The sequence below is a fragment of the Rhinatrema bivittatum genome, chromosome 4, assembly GCF_901001135.1.
Source record: "Rhinatrema bivittatum chromosome 4, aRhiBiv1.1, whole genome shotgun sequence".
NCBI lineage: Eukaryota > Metazoa > Chordata > Amphibia > Gymnophiona > Rhinatrematidae > Rhinatrema > Rhinatrema bivittatum.
The window spans coordinates 173,374,445-173,393,009 of record NC_042618.1 but is presented as its reverse complement, the minus strand read 5'-3'; positions in this window follow the sequence as shown (position 1 = coordinate 173,393,009).

Sequence of the window (18,565 nt, the reverse complement as noted above, 5' to 3'; positions counted from 1 at the left end):
AAAACATTTTTTAAAAACTCAACATAAAACCATTGTCAAATCTCCTAACAGATAAAATAAATCACAAACAAAATATGAGATATTAATTTTTAAAACAGTCCATAATATCCAAAAAACGCTCAAAACCATGATGGTCATGAATTTCAGTGTACGGACAACAATGTGATAATAATCAATTTCAGTTTACTAAATGATGTTGAATGGGTTGATGCATTTATTGATAGAACTCTTTTTAATATCAGATTGGTGCACCACTTCTGTTTATTTTTGGTATGTATCTAGTTAATCAGTAAAGCAAGTCGTGCAGTCACACACATTTGTCTGCCACCTGTAGGCATCTACTTGTCACCTGCACTGTGACGGTGGCAGCATCTGACAGAAAATTAATTGTGCTGGGTAATGGTGAGACTGAGAGAGTGAAATCTGAAAGCACAAGGCACAAATTTCCTACTAAAAATTTGAAGGGCTAAAATACATCATTTAACTACAGAAATCACATTTGCATTTTTTTCCCTGACAGCTCATTAAAAGTTCTGAATTATGTTTACAAAAGGCCTATAATTTACCCAGTTGCCCCCCCCCCAACCCCCATGCCTAAAGGCAATAGGGTTACACGTCCGCTAGGTGGAAAGTAACTGAAACTTCTAACTCGGCTACCTGTAGCTGCCTCTGTACCCTGGAAGGGCTCTGTATATACTGTATATTGAGATGAGAGATCAGCAAGAATCTTTGTAGGTTGTGATGCTCTCTATCCGTCCAACCAAAGAAAGAAACTTTCAACTCAAGACCATGTAGGACCCTTCTAGAATGCTGCACCATCAATCAGTCTCAAAGAGACATTCTGGATCCTTCTTTCTTTAAACACGGAATACTGCCAGTACGCAGCAGGTTAATATTAAGAATTTCAGCAAAACATACATTGCAAAACAAATTAAGAAAAACTGTCTGCAAAACATTTTCCTCTCTCCCCTGCCCCCTCTATTGTAGAGCTTAGACTGGAAGGAAACATCTTGAATCTCAGGAAAATAGAATTTATTACACAACTCAAGTTAATTTGCTTCTTCAAGATATCTCTACTTCTATGTAACTCACACTTCTGAATATAGCCCATTACATACTAACTAATTCACACTAATTTTTAAAATGATTGCAGATATTTTTAGATAATTCTTTAAAAAAAAAAAAAAAAAAAAGGATTCAGTATCCTGCCTGTTTGATTAAAAGCTCTGAATCCTCCCTCTCTCACTGACACGCCGACTGACATGCAAGAGGCACGCTAACTAATAATCTTTGCTTCAAACTATGGGAAACAGATTATGGCTTTATTAAACAAATTTAGTTGCTAATTTAATCAAAATACCAAAGCAAGTTTATAATACTAATTATATTATTTTAATTAAGCTCAATTTTAAATGACAGCAGCTTTATGTATGACAGAGCATATTTCACTGTTTCAATTTCATTTTAAACTCGGATGTTTTAAATCCACTAAAAGCTGCTCACGCCTTTCTTACTTAGGGCCTGATTCATCAAGGTATTTTCTCATAGACACAGAATGGGAGAAAAGCCTTAGTGAATCAGGCAGTTAGGTTCCTACCCCTCAACTCTTGGCTTCTTAACAAAATAAAGTAACAGTATACGAGTGAAACTGACTTCAATCTACCGAACACACATTTATGGATAAAAGCAAAGGCTCTCAGTCCAAGATTACTTAACGATAAATGTGTTCTCTGACAGGTCACTTTTTGATTCTATTCCCTCTTTGTAGCTTCTCAGGTTCCATATACCTCTTGAAGGCTGCTGGAGCTCTTTTCTATGCTGAGTATATTATGCAACAGCCCCTCTAGTTCCCTGTGACCAAACCTCTTGAAGCATTCCTAGTAGGTAAAGACATACTATAAATTGCTCTGCTTAGAGAATATATAAGGTTTTATTTCATAGTATGCTGGTGGGTCAGAAGCCAGCACTATGCACCAGAGAGAAGATACAGGCAACTTCTTTCCTTAGGATTGCAGTCTGTTAGCTTTAGGTACAGTTCAGTCACCAATTTCTTTTTGCTACCAAATTCTCATCACTGCTTTTTCCTGTCTTCTTCTTTTCCACATCTCCACCTTGCACGGTTTCCTCAGATGGATATAACATATCTTAATTAGCTGTTTAGTTCACTTGGCCATTGGCAAAGCTTCCAGCTAAGAACAATAACAGCCATCTTCAGATTCAGCAAACTTTATTGGCATGATAATTTGTACAAGTGTTACTAAAGTAATTCGAAGGGAGGGTAATTTTCAGGACTTCTGCTTCACCCATAGAAAAAGTCAAGCGGCGAAGGCATACGGAGCCGCGACAATAACGTTGGGGGCAACCGCGCGAGAGATGCAGGCATAGAAATAGCAGGGGGAGTGGGTTAGGGAAGCAGGCAAGAAAGTGCGGGAAAACAAGAGGGAGGAGACAGGGGGAAGGGGGGGCTAAGAGTCAGAGAGAGAGCAGCTATATTTAAAAGAGAGTAAGGGATTGGTTGAAGCCAGTGACGCAGGAGAGTGTGGGCAGCAGTTCGATCGAGGCGAGCAGGGTTGAAGCACGAGCGTTGTTGTGCAGTCGGGCTGAGGAAAAAGCATGAGGCGAGGGGGTGAGAGAGGCCGGAAGGGAGCTGGAAAAACACTGGCGAAGTCGCGCAGAAGAGGTGAGCAAGAGCTGGAGATGACCGCAGCGCCGGTGCCAGGGCCGGAGGGCACAGCGCGAAGGGGGGCGATCGAGTCAGGGCCGCGGAGAGACTACAGCTCGGGCGAGAGCGGCCCAGAAGCGGAGGAAGGAGATTCCAGGTACCAGGGGCAGGTGGACTTGTCACTCGGGCTGGTGGGTTCGGGAGAGATATCCATCCTGGTGTCTGGCTCAGACATCGAGTCCCCGATCCAGCAGCGTGTCGCGGTGGCCCCCCCCCCCCCCGGCGGCAGGCCACGATCGGGAGCGGAACCCAGGTCAGCCTCCGACCGTTCAGGCAGGCCAGCAGCCACAGCACCGCAGAGACACACGTTGGCGGCGATAAGAGGAGAGGAATTCCGATGTAGGATGGAGCACGCCGGTAGGAGAGGAGTCGGTCGCAGAGGGCCCACCATGTGCAGCCCGCGACAGAGGAGGACCATCAGACGGGAGGATAGCCCGGTGCGCCCAGGAGAGAGAAGAGGAAGGAGCAGAGCAGCGGCTGGAGCGCAGAGGCCCGGCAGGAGTGGGGAGGAGCAGGAGGCAAGCAGATACCGGATTGCACTCAGTGAGTATGGTGACAAGGGGTTGGGAGCGGTGGGAGGAGCGGGGGGGGGCAGGGGATCAGGCAGCGGGGGGGGGGGGGGGCGTCCAGGGTACACGACGGGAGGGTTCACACAGATTGGGGAAGGGAGGGACAGGGTAGATCAAGGGAGCCGGGCCAAGGAGAAGGCAGGGACCAGCGGGACCTTTGGGGACCTTGGTTACGCAGCGGGAGATTACAGGCAAGTAGGAATGAGTCCCTGGTCGGGGGCCAGATATAGCACAGGGGAGGTGGCAGAGACAGAGTATCCAGATGCTGCGGCCAGTGTGTTTGTTTCTACAGGTGCTGAGGAGAGGAATCAGCAGGGGACTCCAGGAGAAACGGGAGTGAGAGGGCAGCAGGCCAGAACCACGTATCAATGCGAGAGGCAGCAAGAAGAAGGAACTTTAGGATCGATGGGTGACGTCTCTGGAAGCAGGATTTACAGACCGGAATCAGGTAAAGTAGGGGCGGCGCAGGTAGACCAGCTGAGCCAGAAGAAAGAGAAGTGCCGCAGGGAACTGTCTTCTAGCGATACAACCAGTAGCAGCTCCTCCTCGGAGTCCTCCTCAGACTCTAGTGTCGAGAGGAGGGGCTTGAGGCGGAGTGACTTGGGCCCACAGCAGGATATGGGGCACCCAGCGCTAGCTTCGTTAACAGAATTATGGGAAAGCATACCCAGCCATTTGCGTAGGAAAATTAGGAAACGTAGATATGCCAATATTTTCCTGTTACTCGCAGGTAGGAGGGGGAACAAACGGCGGAAGAAGATAAGTAGCAAGCGAGCTCAGGAAAGCGAGCCCAGGACTAGCATAGCCAAGAATATACTTAACTGGATGCGAGGTTTCTTAAGATTAGCTAGTGTGGTAGGGCACTATCAGCCAGAATTGCATGGGGCGCTGCTCTCCTATTGCGACAGCATACTTGGAGCTTATAAGGATTATGAGGGTTGGGCCTGGCTCAATTATGATGAGAAGTTCCGGGAGAAAATGGCGGGCAATAAGTTCATGAGTTGGGGGGCACAGGATATCAACTTATGGCATACGCAGATGACGAACAAAGGGACAACGCAAGGGAGAGCTACCGGAGGGGGCAGGGGGGGGGGGTGGTGGAGCAAGCGTAGGGGGGGGGGGGTAAAGGGGGGGGGCGGAACTGCAGCCATCAGGGAAGACAGGATGTTTAGCGGCAGCAAGGACATATGCTGGAGGTATAACCGAGCCACGTGTCTGTTTCCGGATTGTAAATTTCGACGCCTGTGCGACATGTAATGGTGCTCATCCCAGCACAAAATGTTCGCAGGCGTTATCCAAAGCAGTGTCTGCAGGGACCAAATAAAAAAAAAACCCAACGTCAACGAATATGCGGGAGATAAGTAGGGGCAATGGGTGCAGGGGGGGGAAGTGGGGGGTGGGCAGGGTGGTGCAAGACAGTTGGCGAGCCAAAAAAAAAAGAGGGGGGACAGGGGCAGGGACTAGAGACCGTAATGCTTAAGTAAGCAAGTTGTGTTCACATCTCCCTTTCCCAAAAGGATGGGTAGCTGAAAGGTGCGGGCCTCGAGCGGTGACCAGGACGAAGAGCATGGATGAAGAAGAATGGGTACTAATTCGGAGATCAGTAGCGCCCAACACGTGGGCAGCTTACGTCAAAGAAAATCAGATAGTTATAGGGTACTTAAGACAGATGGGGTGGGGTGGAGGGACAGTGCTCGAGAGCATGTTAATAAGATTCGTGTTGCAAGCGAAACAAGATGGGTACATGATGGGATCGGTGAATGCCTACCTGGCCGGCTTTACATTTTTTTCAGAGGCTGGCAGAAGGAGGAAGACAGGTGCGCAGCTTTCAGGTTAAGAAAGTGTTACACGGATGGAAAAGAGGTCTCGATGACGTCAGAGATAAGAGGTTGCCAATAAGATGTCATGATTTGGTGAGGTTTGCGTCTAGTTTAGCAGAAGTTTCTTGGTCAAGTTTTGAAGTGGCGTTATTTAGAGTAGCATTCTCTTGGGCATTTTTCGGGGCTATGCGTATCGGGGAGTTGATAGCGAAAACCAAGAAGGGATCACAGGAACATGGGTTGCGGGCACAGAGTGTGTGTATTCGGGAGGAAGAAGTTGTACTATTCTTGCACAGGTCAAAAACGGATCAGGATGGTAGAGGAAAAAACATACGGTTATTACTGGTTTCGGACAAAGTAGTTTGTCCCGTTCGGACCGCTTAGAATTATATTCGATGTAGGCCGGAAGGGTACGGGCCTTTCCTAATACACGAGGATGGCTCTGGGCTGACCCAGTATCAATTTTCACAGGTATTGCGGTATGTAGTGCAGGAAGAGGGTAGAGAGCCGGGGTTATACAATTCCCACTCCTTTCGGATCGGAGCGGCGACCTCAGCGGCGGAAGCCGGAGTGCCGGCCGAAGGGATTAAGAGGTGAGGAAGATGGACATCGAACGCTTACAAAGGGTATATTAGGAAGTTCGCAGAATAGTGGTAGAGAATCAGCGACAGGGAAGGGTTTAGATAAGGGGAGGATCGTAAATGGGGGCGGTGGGGAATTAGGCCAAAAGGTGGTGTTTAACATGTATGGTCTTCTTTTTCAGAGAGTCAGGGGAGGAGGCATGGGACGGGATGTGCCTGGATCGTGGGCCATTCCTACATCCATAGAGCTCAACGACGTGCGTTGAAACGCCCATACGGAGAAAGCCTGGAGTTGGAGCGGTTCGGGTGGAGGCTGGCCTGGTTCAGCAAGAGAGGCATGCAGTGGGACGAGCTGCGGTCTTTCATGAGAGACAGAATCAAGATGTGGGGATGCCGAACATATTGGTTATTCATTTGGGTGGGAATGACATAGGCTCTAAGACATGCCGCTCTCTGCTAACATGTATTAAAAAGAATCTAGCCCAGTTCATGAGTAGATGGCCTCGCATGTGTATCGGATGGTCGGACATAATTGTCCGGTTGAGGCACAAGGAAGAAATCATATGGAACACAGAGGTTAAAAAACTGAATCGGCAAATGGGAAAATGGATGGGATAGGAAGGGGGTTTTTGGATTAGGCATAGATGGTCTTGGGAGTACGAGGCAGGACTGTTCAGTGGGGATGGAATACATCTGTTAGAGATCGGCATGGACTTGTTTAATAATGAGTTACAAGAGGGGTTGGAAAAGGAGATTAGAAAGTGGTAGTAGCCACAGTTTGGGGGAACGAACCGACCATAAATCGGTCGTTTATGGCGGTAAACCCAAGCCCAGTTTATGTGTTACATTTTTAAAGGGGGAGTTGGGGGGAGGGAGAGGGGGTGTACCCTGTGTAGCTGAGGGGGGGCTGCTACGCTGGATGACTTGAACATTGGGGTGAAAGGTTCTCAGTGGAGGCAGCTCTCACTGGCACGTGGCGGAGCAGGCGAGGAAAGGGGGGAGGGGCCGCTCCACCATTGGGGTTTTAAGGTGGTGGAGAACTGGGGTGGGGCGGGGAGGAGGAAAAGGGGGAAGTTGGGGGACAGTTTATGTTTGTACGGGCTCGGGTTATGTTTGCAAATAAACTGCGGCCGATTTAAAAGCCATTCAAGTGTGTGTTGTTTAGGGGGGGGGGGGGGGGGCTCAAACGGGACAGCAAACGAGCGCATGTGTTGCATCCCATGTTTTGGCCCTTAAGACATTTGCACACAGAAATGCACATAAAATTACAAGAATGCACTGAATGCATGTTTTTTGCGAATGGGGGAGAGATACCCCAGGGGATGGCATCTGGGCAAGGGTGGGACTTCTGCACATACTTTTTGATTTTCAAAAGTATTCCCATAAAATTGTCTCAGCAAAACAGAATGTATCAAGTAGCAGGTGTAATTGTACATGCATAGTTTTGCCAGGAAAATTTTCAGTGGACTTGTGCATAATTTTGCTAGTTAACTTATGCACGATGTTACAAAATGTGGTTAAAATGAAAGGAACAAGATAAAACATACATAAAAGTGCTAACAGTAAAATTAAATCACAGGGTACAGAAAGAACAATAACAAAGACGATTCCCAGGTTCTGGTGGTAATCCATATTTCTGGCCTTCTAGCAGAATATAGCCTGTTTTGCTGTTTTAGCTTCTGTTTTCCTGCTCATTCTTTTGTGGAAAGTCTTTGATTTTCTCTGCTAGTTTTGGGAAATGTGCATCCCTGATCTCTTTGTATTTTGAATAGTACAGGAGAAAATTCATTTCTGTTTTTATTTCTCTGGTATTGCATGGCATACAGAGTCTGGCTTCTTGGGGTTTCCAGTTCAGTTTTTGACTGCATTTCTCTTTCTAGTTTGTGATCACGTATTCTGTATTTGGCGAGGTTGCATGTGTGATCAAGGTGAGATATTCTGCTAGCATGTAGGTCCTGTGTAGTGATATATAGAAGTCCAGCTTGTTCTGTTTTTGTGACAGCGCAGGATATCAAGCACCCAAGGAGAACCTTAAAGCTTTGCATCCTCTTCCCACCCTCCCCCCCCCTCCCGGCCTCCCCACACACAATTAAAAATTATACACTTGGAGGGAGAGAGAGAGGAGAGCGGAGGAATGCAGCGGTTCAGTTTTTTTTTCCATCTACAGCTGGCCGGGAAGCAGGACTGCTCAAGACCAGCCGGACTGCCCTGTGACGTCGGCTGCCGAAGGAGGAGGCGGTCCCGGAAGCGGCGCGCCGCAGAGCCGGCGCCCCGCTGAAGCCACATGCGCTCAAGGGGCGCGCGCAGTCAGCGGACTTTGCCGGACTTCGCCGGATTCGCCTAAAAAGTAAGATCTAAATCATATTCCCCACTCCTCTCTCTCGGAGTCATCTATTCCTGATTAAAATATATTAGCATAGAGGGAAAGTTGGGGATTTTCTTGTTTGGTTATTATAGTTATGCCTCCTAAACGTAAAGGCAGGGTTAGAGTGTTTCCTACTATCCCTACGCCATCTTTAATTCAACAAGAAATAACCAACTTTATGGCCTCACCTATTCTACAAGATAGAGATGCCGAGGATTTTAATGTGCCAAGGGGTCAGGGAGGTCCCCTTGTGTCTGCAGAAGAGGCCTCTTTAAGCCCTAACACCGGGCTTCCGCCAATACAAAGGGCGAAGGGAAATGTTCCTGAACAAACTGTGGATGAAAATGAAGATCTTGGACTTACTGCAGGAAATCTTCAATCCCGCATTCAGAGTTCAAATGAGAGAAAAGATCTTTAGTTACCCCTTCAGTTGTTGTAGGGGATAATGAAAGTTTGTCTTTGGCTACTCCAGGAATTGGAAGGAAAGACTCTTTGCCAAGTATCCAGTTATCAGGAACTTTAACCCACCCGGCACTGGTAACAATGGAAACTTTGTGGGATATGATGGCTGGCATGACTATAAATATTAAAAATTTGGAAGGGAAAATGGACTTATTAAATGGGGAAAATGAACAGGAATATTTAAAAATTCAAAAGCAGATTAAAGAAACTAACGATAGAGTAAAACATTTGGAAGACCAGGAAAAGAAGTCTTTAGATTTTAATGCAGCAGTAGTGAAAGACAGGGAAGCTATGAGTAGGAGAATAGAAATGTTGGAAAATAATACTAAAAGGTTCAACTTAAGATTTTTAAATTTTCCTAGAATAGTTGGGGAAGAACCTTTAATGACTTTTAAAAAGTTTTTTCGTTGAACAATTGGGTTTCATTTCAGATCAATCTCCTACCATAAATAATTGTTATTTCCTCCCCATTAAAAATGAAGTACCTGTTTCAGGGAGATCTCTCCAATTTTTTGGAGGATTCTACCGCAAATGTAATAAGTTGGGGAACATTGTTAGTAACTTTCTATTCCACTGCTGATGTTAATGCTATAATGAAAAAATATTTTAACAAATATCCAGTTACATACTTGGAAAAATCAATAAAAATTTGTCCTGATCTAGCGTCATCTACCCAATTACGATGTAAAGCCTTTTTGGCATTTCGCCAAGAAGTGGTATTGTTAGGCTTTTCCTTTGTGTTGCATTATCCATGTAAATGTATATTAAAAAGACAAGAAGATCTATATATATTTTTTGTTCCCGACCAATTAAAAATTTTTCTGGATCAAATGAGATTGCCTACCTCAACCCCAGCTTCCAGTTAAGATAAAGGAAAGAAAGTATAGGTTATGCTAAAAAAATTTTCTTTAAAAATATTTTCAGTTGGATTTTCCCAAGTGTAGGAATTATAAACCCTCCAATTTAATTGATAAATAAATGGAGAGGTTAATAAATTATGTTTATCTATGTTTGTATAAGAATTAAAATATTGCATTAATCATTCATTGTTATTTCAAAATTATGCAATAAGTTTTGAATATTGTATATTGGAAAATTGATAAATAAAGAATTAAAAACAAATTATACACTTAACAGATTTTACATAAAATAACATTCAAATTACAGTCTTCTGAGAAACAATATCACTTACAGCATGTATATTTACATGCACTGCTGTGGTGCATATCAGAAAATCCTGCAAAAAAGACACGTGGAACTGACCCATATTGTATTAAGCCTATTGTAACTGTTGAGTGTAGGCTTGGCCCTCAGAAAGCCATGAGAAAACTGAATTACAATAATCTGGACATAGGCTTTATTCCTTCCCTACCAAAACAGCACTAACTGTCAGCACTGAAACAACAACTCTACCTTTGATAAAACAATACAGAAATTTAAAAAACAGGCTTTTAAAACAGTAACAACTCTACCAATGAAAAGGCAGCACTACAAATATTAAACCAGGCCCTAAACACTAATACACCTCCTATTAGGAAAACAGAAGAAGCCAGGTTGCTATAGATCCCTGCATAAAAACTACATGCTAGCAGAATACACCTCAGTCACAGATGCAGAACACAGATAAATCCTCACCAAATACAAATTAAAGAGACCATAAAGTATAAATAGAAATGTGGAGACAAGATCTGAACTGGAAACTGTAACAAGCCAAACTCCGTATGCAGTGCAACAATGGAAAAAACAGAAACATCACCATTCCTCATTAAACTTCAAACAATAAAATCATCAGTAATAGTAAAACTATATGTTATGTTTGCTGGCTCGCAGAATGGCCCTGGGAGCCGGTGCACTCACCTCGAGGCAGCGTTATGGTTTTGAGGTGTTGGAGTGGATTCTTGGGTACTGCGGTGATGGCCACTCCCACAGGGAGGAGCCCCATGAGGAACCGCAGTACTAGGCTAGACTCTATACACGCAGACACAGAGAATTTGTATTTATTATACAGCTTGGTGGTACTGCCCAGGGAGCGACAGCAGTGAGGTAACCCAGTAGAAGTAGTTCAGGGGTCCTCAAGAGAGGAGACCAGTCCCACATTCAAGTAGATGGCAGGCAGCGCAGGGTAGTAGAGGAAGTCCCGGATACAGACTCACAGCGCTGAAGCTGAGGATGAGACAGACTGGCAAGGTTAGTTACTCACTGAAGTAGAGAGCTGTATTAATGAAGATCCTGGCAGGCAGAAGTAAATCAGTAAGGCACCAGAGTAGGAAGAGCAGGCCCTCGAGGAGCAAGTTCCCGATATCCAAGATAGGTACCTGTAAGAGAGCATAAGGGCTCCCGAGGAGCGGGTACCCAGGTTAGTGAAGAATTATCCCGAATGGCAGAGAGAGCTTCCAGCGGCAGCTGGGAAACGGCAGAGCAGCTTAGACCGGAGGCAATCCAATCCTTGCTAACTTGGTTTGTAGGCAAAAGAAGGGCAGGTTAAAGACCAGGTTGTCGTGACGTCACTTGAAGGGGATACCCCCGAGGTTCCCGCCATGACGTGGATAAAGACGTGGGTGGCGTGCGTGCCCACACCCTAGGAGGCCCTCAGGAGAATCATGGCGAACACCGTAGCCATTGCCATTCCGGGGACGCCGGAGAGAGCAGCGCCATTTTGCGCAAAATGGCGCCGGCCGTACGGCAACACGATTCGACTGCAGGAGGTCGTTCCGGACCCCCGCTGGACTTTTGGCAAGTCTTGTGGGGGTCAGGAGGCCCCCCCAAGCTGGCCAAAAGTCCCTGGGGTCCAGCGGGGGTCCGGAACGACCTCCTGCAGTCGAATCGTTTTTCCGTACGGAAAATGGCGCCGGCAAGTCTTGTGGGGGTGAGGAGGCCCCCCCAAGCTGGCCAAAAGTCCCTGGGGGTCCAGCGGGGGTCCGGGAGCGATCTCCTACGCTCCTGATGTCGGGGGACAAAAAAACAAAATGGCGCGGGCGCTACCTTTGACCAGGTCAAAGGTAGCGCTGGCGCCATTTCTACAACGCACGGAGGTCTGAGAGTAAAAGATCACACCGGGACCCTTCCTCTGGACCCCAGGTAATTTAAGGCATTTTGGGGGGGTTCGGGAGGGTGGGGGATTTATTTTAAAGGGTCGGGGTGGGTTTTAGGGTTGTTTTAGTGTGCCGGTTTTCCCGCCCTCCCCCTTCCCCTCCCCCTTCCCCCGATTTACGATTTTTTGACGATAAATTGGGGGAATTGTTATTGTATTGCGGCTCTAACGATTTTGATGATTTAAAATATATCGGACGATATTTTAAATCGTCAAAAAACGATTCACATCCCTACCTAACAAACAGTCACTCAAGGTCTCCCCTTCATTTGACCCCATGATTGCCACCCTCACCTCCCAACAACCAGTGCGTAATCTTGGCGTCCTAGTCGACACACACCTAAATCTGAAAAACCATATTACATCGGTCTTAAAAGGGGGATTTTACAAACTTATGGTCATAAAAAAACTCAAGCCCCTTCTCCACACAGACGATCTGAAAACTGTCATTCAAGCTACCCTATCTTCAAAACTTGATTATTGTAACTCCCTCTACCTTGGCCTTCCCCTATCCACTATCAGACCATTACAGATACTCCAAAATGTGAAAGCTAGGATGATTAGCAATGCTCGGAAATCTGACCACATAACCCCTATCCTGAAGGAATTACACTGGCTCCCCATTTCATACCGTATTCTTTTCAAAACCCATACCATCTTACACAAAGCCATATACAATCAAAACTCCTCATGGCTAAATGAACCACTCAAATCTTCCCAGTCCTCCCGACCTTCAGGACGAACCGTAAATGCACACTGCAAATCCCCCCACTTAAGAAAGCCCGTCTTACTGCCACAAGAGATCGTGCTTTCTCGATCGCGGGCCCCACCCACTGGAATACCCTACCTTCCCATCTCCGCCTTGAGCCATGCCCCTTAAAATTCCGAAAAATGCTAAAAACTTGGCTTTTTCACCAAGCCTTCCCAGACTAATTTTCTCATCGCCCCCTGCCCATGCCTGCCCACCCGCGCTTTACAGATGTAACCTTCCTTGATCCAACAAATTTTTTGCTGAATACTGTAAATATGTAATTTTATGCCTTCGCTGCATTTTGTAAATAGTTTTGTTCCATTAGTTTTACCTCTCTTTTATACTACACTATTCATCTCGCCTCTGCCTTTACTTATTCTCTCTATATTGGTTGTCCTGTTACCCCTTCCCCTGTTCATTGTAATTTTCCATTTCCATTACTTTCATTGTTATAATGTAACCGATATGATGTGCATTTTATTGTCGGTATAGAAAAACTGTGAAATAAATAAATAAATAAATAGATAAATATAGTAATATTTGTATCCTTAATATTTATAATATCTAACCATAACCTATGAATTGAAATGTATGCCAATTGAACTGAGGTTCCTAAATCTGCTGTACCATGCTTTGCAGCTGGAAAAGCATGTCATAAATAAATGACGATGATGATATCACTACAGTAACTCTGAAGGTAACTGCTTTCTGCGATATGTATCAGCCCTGTTGACAGACAATGCTGCAAAGACTCTGACGCACTTATTGGCTAAAGTCAACACCGATAACCTTGTGTGCATTGACAGTATGTCACAGATGTGAGCCCGTGGGCTGTAGTGTGGTTCATATAACCTAGTAGTGAAACTGTTAGGCCCTTGCCAACAGCCGGTGGACACACTCTCATGAGGACTGGGTCTAGAGTTTCACTTATACCAGCCCTGTTCCCTGCAGGTTGAGCCCTTGGGTTCCAGGGGCCGGCAGGGCTTAGGCGAGGGTACTGCAATGAGCAGTAGGCTGAAGTCAGGCAATAGACTGAGGTCAGGCCAAGCAGTAAGAAAGCAGTGTCGAGATCCAAGCACAGATTGGGGCAGGCGGCATGCAGGCAGTGTCAAGGTCCAAGTCAAGGTCGGGGCAGGCAGAAATCCAGAAGAGTAGTCAGGGTCCGAAGCCAGGGTCAATACCAGAAGTCAAGCAGAGATGGACAGAGAAGAGCAAGGGACCAGCAGAAACAGAATGACAAGGCAAGGTAGAGCAATGAAAGGGAGCCAAGGCTAGGCAAGAACAAGGAGGCAGGGCAATAACAAGGAAGCAGGGAACAGAGACAACAAAGCAACATGCACTGCAGGAGCAGGAGGACATGTTGCTGAGGCATTGGCTGGGTGCTTGGCTGGGGTTTAAATACCCAGCCATGCTTATATCATAAGGGATCATGTGAGCCACTTTTCCTATCGCAGGGCCTTCTTACAGCATCAGTGGCACGTGTGCCTAGACAGCAGGAGAACGGAGGTGCTAGTGTTGGCAAGAAAGATGGTGGCATTGAACTGTGGCCCTGCTCCTGGCAACTTTGGGTAAGTGTAGCCGTTCATGGGAGCATCTCACAGCCTGCCAAATATTCCAGTACACCCCTCTTCTAAGCTTTCTCCCCAAGCCCCTGGACTTAGACTTTTGTGGGAAGAGGCAATAGAACTCTTAGGTAAGACGAAGAGCTTGTATGTTTGACGCAAGTTTACAAGTGTTCTCTTCATGATGAAACCCCTTCCATGAGATGAAGTAATGGAATTTATTTTGGATTTGCTTGGAGTCAAGGATTTCTTGAATTTTGTACTCTGTATCCTCCTAGGAGGTTACTTCAGTGAGTTTAGGAGGAGATCATAATGTCCAAGACATACATAAAAGCTTGAGGAGAGACACATGGAAAACGTCGAATGAGGGTAGAATGCAATCTCAATGGATATGCCACTGGCCCCAAAAGACAAATGATCGGAAATTGGCCGATGAAGCGAGGTAAAAACTTTGTAGAAGGATTTTTTAGTCGGAGATTATGGGTACTCAGCAATACCAAGTCTCTGGGTCTAAAATGGAGTGCTGGTCAACGTTTTTTGTCTGCCTGCTTTTTGTATCTGTCAGCAGCTGATGAGAGAAGTCTGTGAGTTTTATGCCACAGTTTCTCCAGATTTTAGCCCAGTACGTCAGCTGCAGGACAAGGAACCATTGCTGGCATGGGAAATGGGACCTATAGAGATGTCTGCCATATAGAATATGGAAGGAGGAAGACCCTGTAGAGTCTCCAACATGATTATTATAGCAGAATTCTACCCATGGAAGGAAGGATGTCCAATTGCCTTCTCATTCGTTGACATAGGCTCTGAGGAGCCCTTTGAGGATCTGATTTGTCCTCTCAGTCTATCCATTAGTTTACAGGTTGTATGCTGAAGAGAAATCCAGTGATATTCCAAAATTTCTTGCACTGGCTTCTCCAGAACCTGGCTGTAAATTGCACTCCATAGTCAGAGAAAATGTGTTCGGAAAAGCTGGAGTCAGAAGACATTCTGGAAAAAGAGACGTGCAAATTCTGGAGCCTACGGGAGCCTGGAGAGGGGTATAAAGGGAGCCATTTTTGAAAACTGGTCTACCATGACTCAGATGGTAGTACAACCATTAGCAGAAGGAAGGTCAGTGACGAAGTCCATGGCCACATGGGTCCATGGTTTCTTGGGAGCTGGCAACAATTGTAACAGCCCCCAAGGGTGAGCATGGGAGCTTTTATTCACCACACAGTTAGGACAGGACTCCATGTAGTGTTACACATCATACCTCATTCGAAGCCACCAATAGTGGCAAAGGAGCAGTTCCATGTTTTGGCTATCCCAGAGTGGCCAGCCAGGCGGGAATTATAGATCCACTTAAGTACTTTCTTCCAGAGGTGTTTAAGGACCATCATCTTCCTCAGTGGCAAGGGAACTACTGCAGCTATCACAATTCTTGCAGGATTAATAATGAGTCGAGGAGGTTCAGTCAAATCTTATATTTCGAAGGACAGTGAAAAGGTGTCGGTGTAGATCATGATTAGTGTCTAGTTCCCTCCAGAGGTGGTGCCACTTCTCTAGAGCCAGTTTCACCACCAAGTGTTCTCCATCTCCAATAGTATAATTCCTATCCGTGGCAGTGAATTTCTTGGAAAAGAAGAAACAAGGCATGAGATTTCCTTTATTGTTGTGCTGTGCAAGGGCAGTCTCTACTCCAGTGGGAGAGGCATCTACCTCCAAGATAAAAGGCCTAAATCAATCTGGGTGCTGGAGACAGGAATCACTGAGAAATCCCTGCTTGAGGCAGTAGAAGGATGGAGTAGCATCTTCAGACCAATTATTAGTGTCGGCACCTTTCCTTGTAAGAGCAGTGAGAGGAGCAGCCAAATTGCCGGTAGTAATTGGTAAAGCCTAGAAATCATTGCAGGGCCTTGATTCCCACTGGCTGAGGCCAGTCCTGAATGGCCTTCACTTTTTCTGGGTCCCTGCATAGGCCACAATGGGAGATAATATAGGCCAAGAAAGGTAGCTCATTATGCTTGAAGGTGCATTTTTCAAGTTTGGCATATAGCCAGTTCTCTGGAAGCCTCTGCAGCAATTGTTTAATGTGTTTGCAATGCTGTGTCAAGGAGCAAGAAAAAATGAGAATCTCATCCAGATACACTATAACGTGAGACTAGAGGAAGTCTTTGAAGATTTCATTGACCATGTGTTGGAAGATGGTGGAGGCATTGCAAAGGCCGAATGGAATTACTAGATATTCATAATGTCCATCACACATATTGAATGCAGTCTTTTATTCATCCCCCTCCTGTATTTGGATGAGGCTGTAGGCTCCTCTGAGATCCAAGTAGTAAATATTTATGCTCCCCTAATCACGGTCAAAAAGACCCGTAATTAGGGACAGCAGGTATCTGTTCTTGCAGATTATAGCATTGAGGCCCCTATAGTCAAAGTAGGGCCTGAGTGAGCCGTCCTCCTGTCCAACAAAAAATAATCCTTCCCCTGCTGGAGAAAATGGGCAGATAAATCTTTGCTCCACATTTTCTTTGATGTATGCAAACATGGCTGCTGTTTCAGGAGCAAATAGTGGGTAGACCCTGCCCCTAGGCCCCCGGGAGCAGGTCAATAGGACGCTCATAAGACCTATGGGGTGGCAGTGTCTCTTCATGCTTCTTACTGAAAATAACTGCAAACACCGCATATTGAGAAGGAAAAACCCAAAAGAACCAGGGTCAGCATCTGGGCTAATGGTAATGGCAGTGAGACCCAAGTAAGGCATTGTTGCTCACAAAAAAGTCCCCAGTAGGCAATCTGCAGCACCTGCCAATCTATGGAGGGATTGTGCAGTACTGAGAATGACTGGATTGACTGCCAAGACCAAGACGTTCCGGGCAGTGGCGTAGCCAGAATTGATTTTTTGGGTGGGCACAAGGTTAACATGGGTGGGCTGTAGGCATGCAGGCGTGAGACCTACTATAAATAATGCCATATACTACACCCTACAATGGCTTTCTAAGTAGTTTGCAATAACCATTATGCATCATGCATGAAACTTTAAAATATTTTACCTCAATTATTTCAAACACTTACCAAAAAAATTTCTTATTAATCTGTATTTATTTATCTTTATTGCAGTTTATAGATGCACAAGTATATCATGTAAAAAGCAAAGAAAACAATCAGATCCAATCAATCATGTAATAAAACAAAATTTAATGTGTTCTTTCATGAATCCTCTTTGCAGAAAGCCATAAAACATAGCTATAATAAAATATCATTAATCCTCAGACAGGTGCAGGGCAGAGCTAGGACAATTCATATTACAACTAACATGAAAAAAAGAATATTCAAATTCTGGTGTCACCTCAGCAAAAAATATCCCTTCACTGCTATTTTGCAAAGTAACACAAACTCCTGCAAAGAAAGAGACATCTAGTACCTTGCCATACTATACAGTTACAGCACTGATTCCTAGGATTCAAATAATAGCAACCTTATGAAAATACAGCAATGCAAATACTACACCAGGCCCAAGAACATTAATACACCACCTACTGGAATAACACAATAAGCTGGACTACTACAGAAAAACTACATGTGAACAGAAATACTGCACTTCAGTCACACGCACACAAGCAAAATGGAGACCGACCTTTACCTAATATAGAAATAAGAGACTACAAATCAGAAACAGCAACATGCAGACAAAACCAAAATAGAAAGCCTGAGTACCTAGACTCTGAACAGTGGAATACCGAAGAAAGAACAAAATACAAAAATGCACATTCCCAAAGCTTGCACATTCAAATTGCTAAAATATCAAAACAATTTTTTTTTTTACCTTTGTTGTCTGATCTTTGTATTTTTCTAATCAGTTGGTCCTGGTTTCTTTTTCCCATTTTTTCCTTTTCGCTCATTTCCTAATTCCTTTTCAGTCTTCTTCCCTTCCTCCCTCACACTCACACACTTTCTCTCACAGACTCCCTCACACACACACCACTTTTCACTCTCATATGCTCTCCCCCCACACACAAGTTCACATTCTCTACACACACACACACACACACAAGCTCTCACTCTACATGCTCTATCACAGTGGTTCTCAACCTTTTTCGGCCGGGACACACCTGACAGATGGTTCTCATATGCGTGACACACTGAACATGTGAAAGTCACAGGGCAAAATGTAAATATACATTCTGCATTCTCAGGAACCCCCTCGACCCCCAAAAATGGGTGCAGAGCAGATCTAGGGCATTACCCTGTACAACTCGCCATACAAAAAAAGATATTCTGGTTCTGATGACTTCTCAGTAAAAGCAAAACAAACTCTCTTTACTGGCAGGCACAATACCCCTCCTTATGAAAAGACAGTCATTTACTACTACAAATATTTAACCAGGCCCTAAACACTAATACACCTCCTATTAGAAAAACAGAGCAAGCCAAGCTGCTATAGATAGATACCCACTAGAAATAATTGTAAAACTATACTAATAAATGTTACAAAACAACTGATGAACAGAATAACATCCAAAAATTAAAAACTCATAAAAATTATTTAAAATTGTCCAAATATCAATAAAATATTTCAAAACAGCAGACACATCACATAATACCCAATAATTAAAATGGCAGTCAATCAAGAAAAATAAACTTAAAAAGCCGCCTTTAC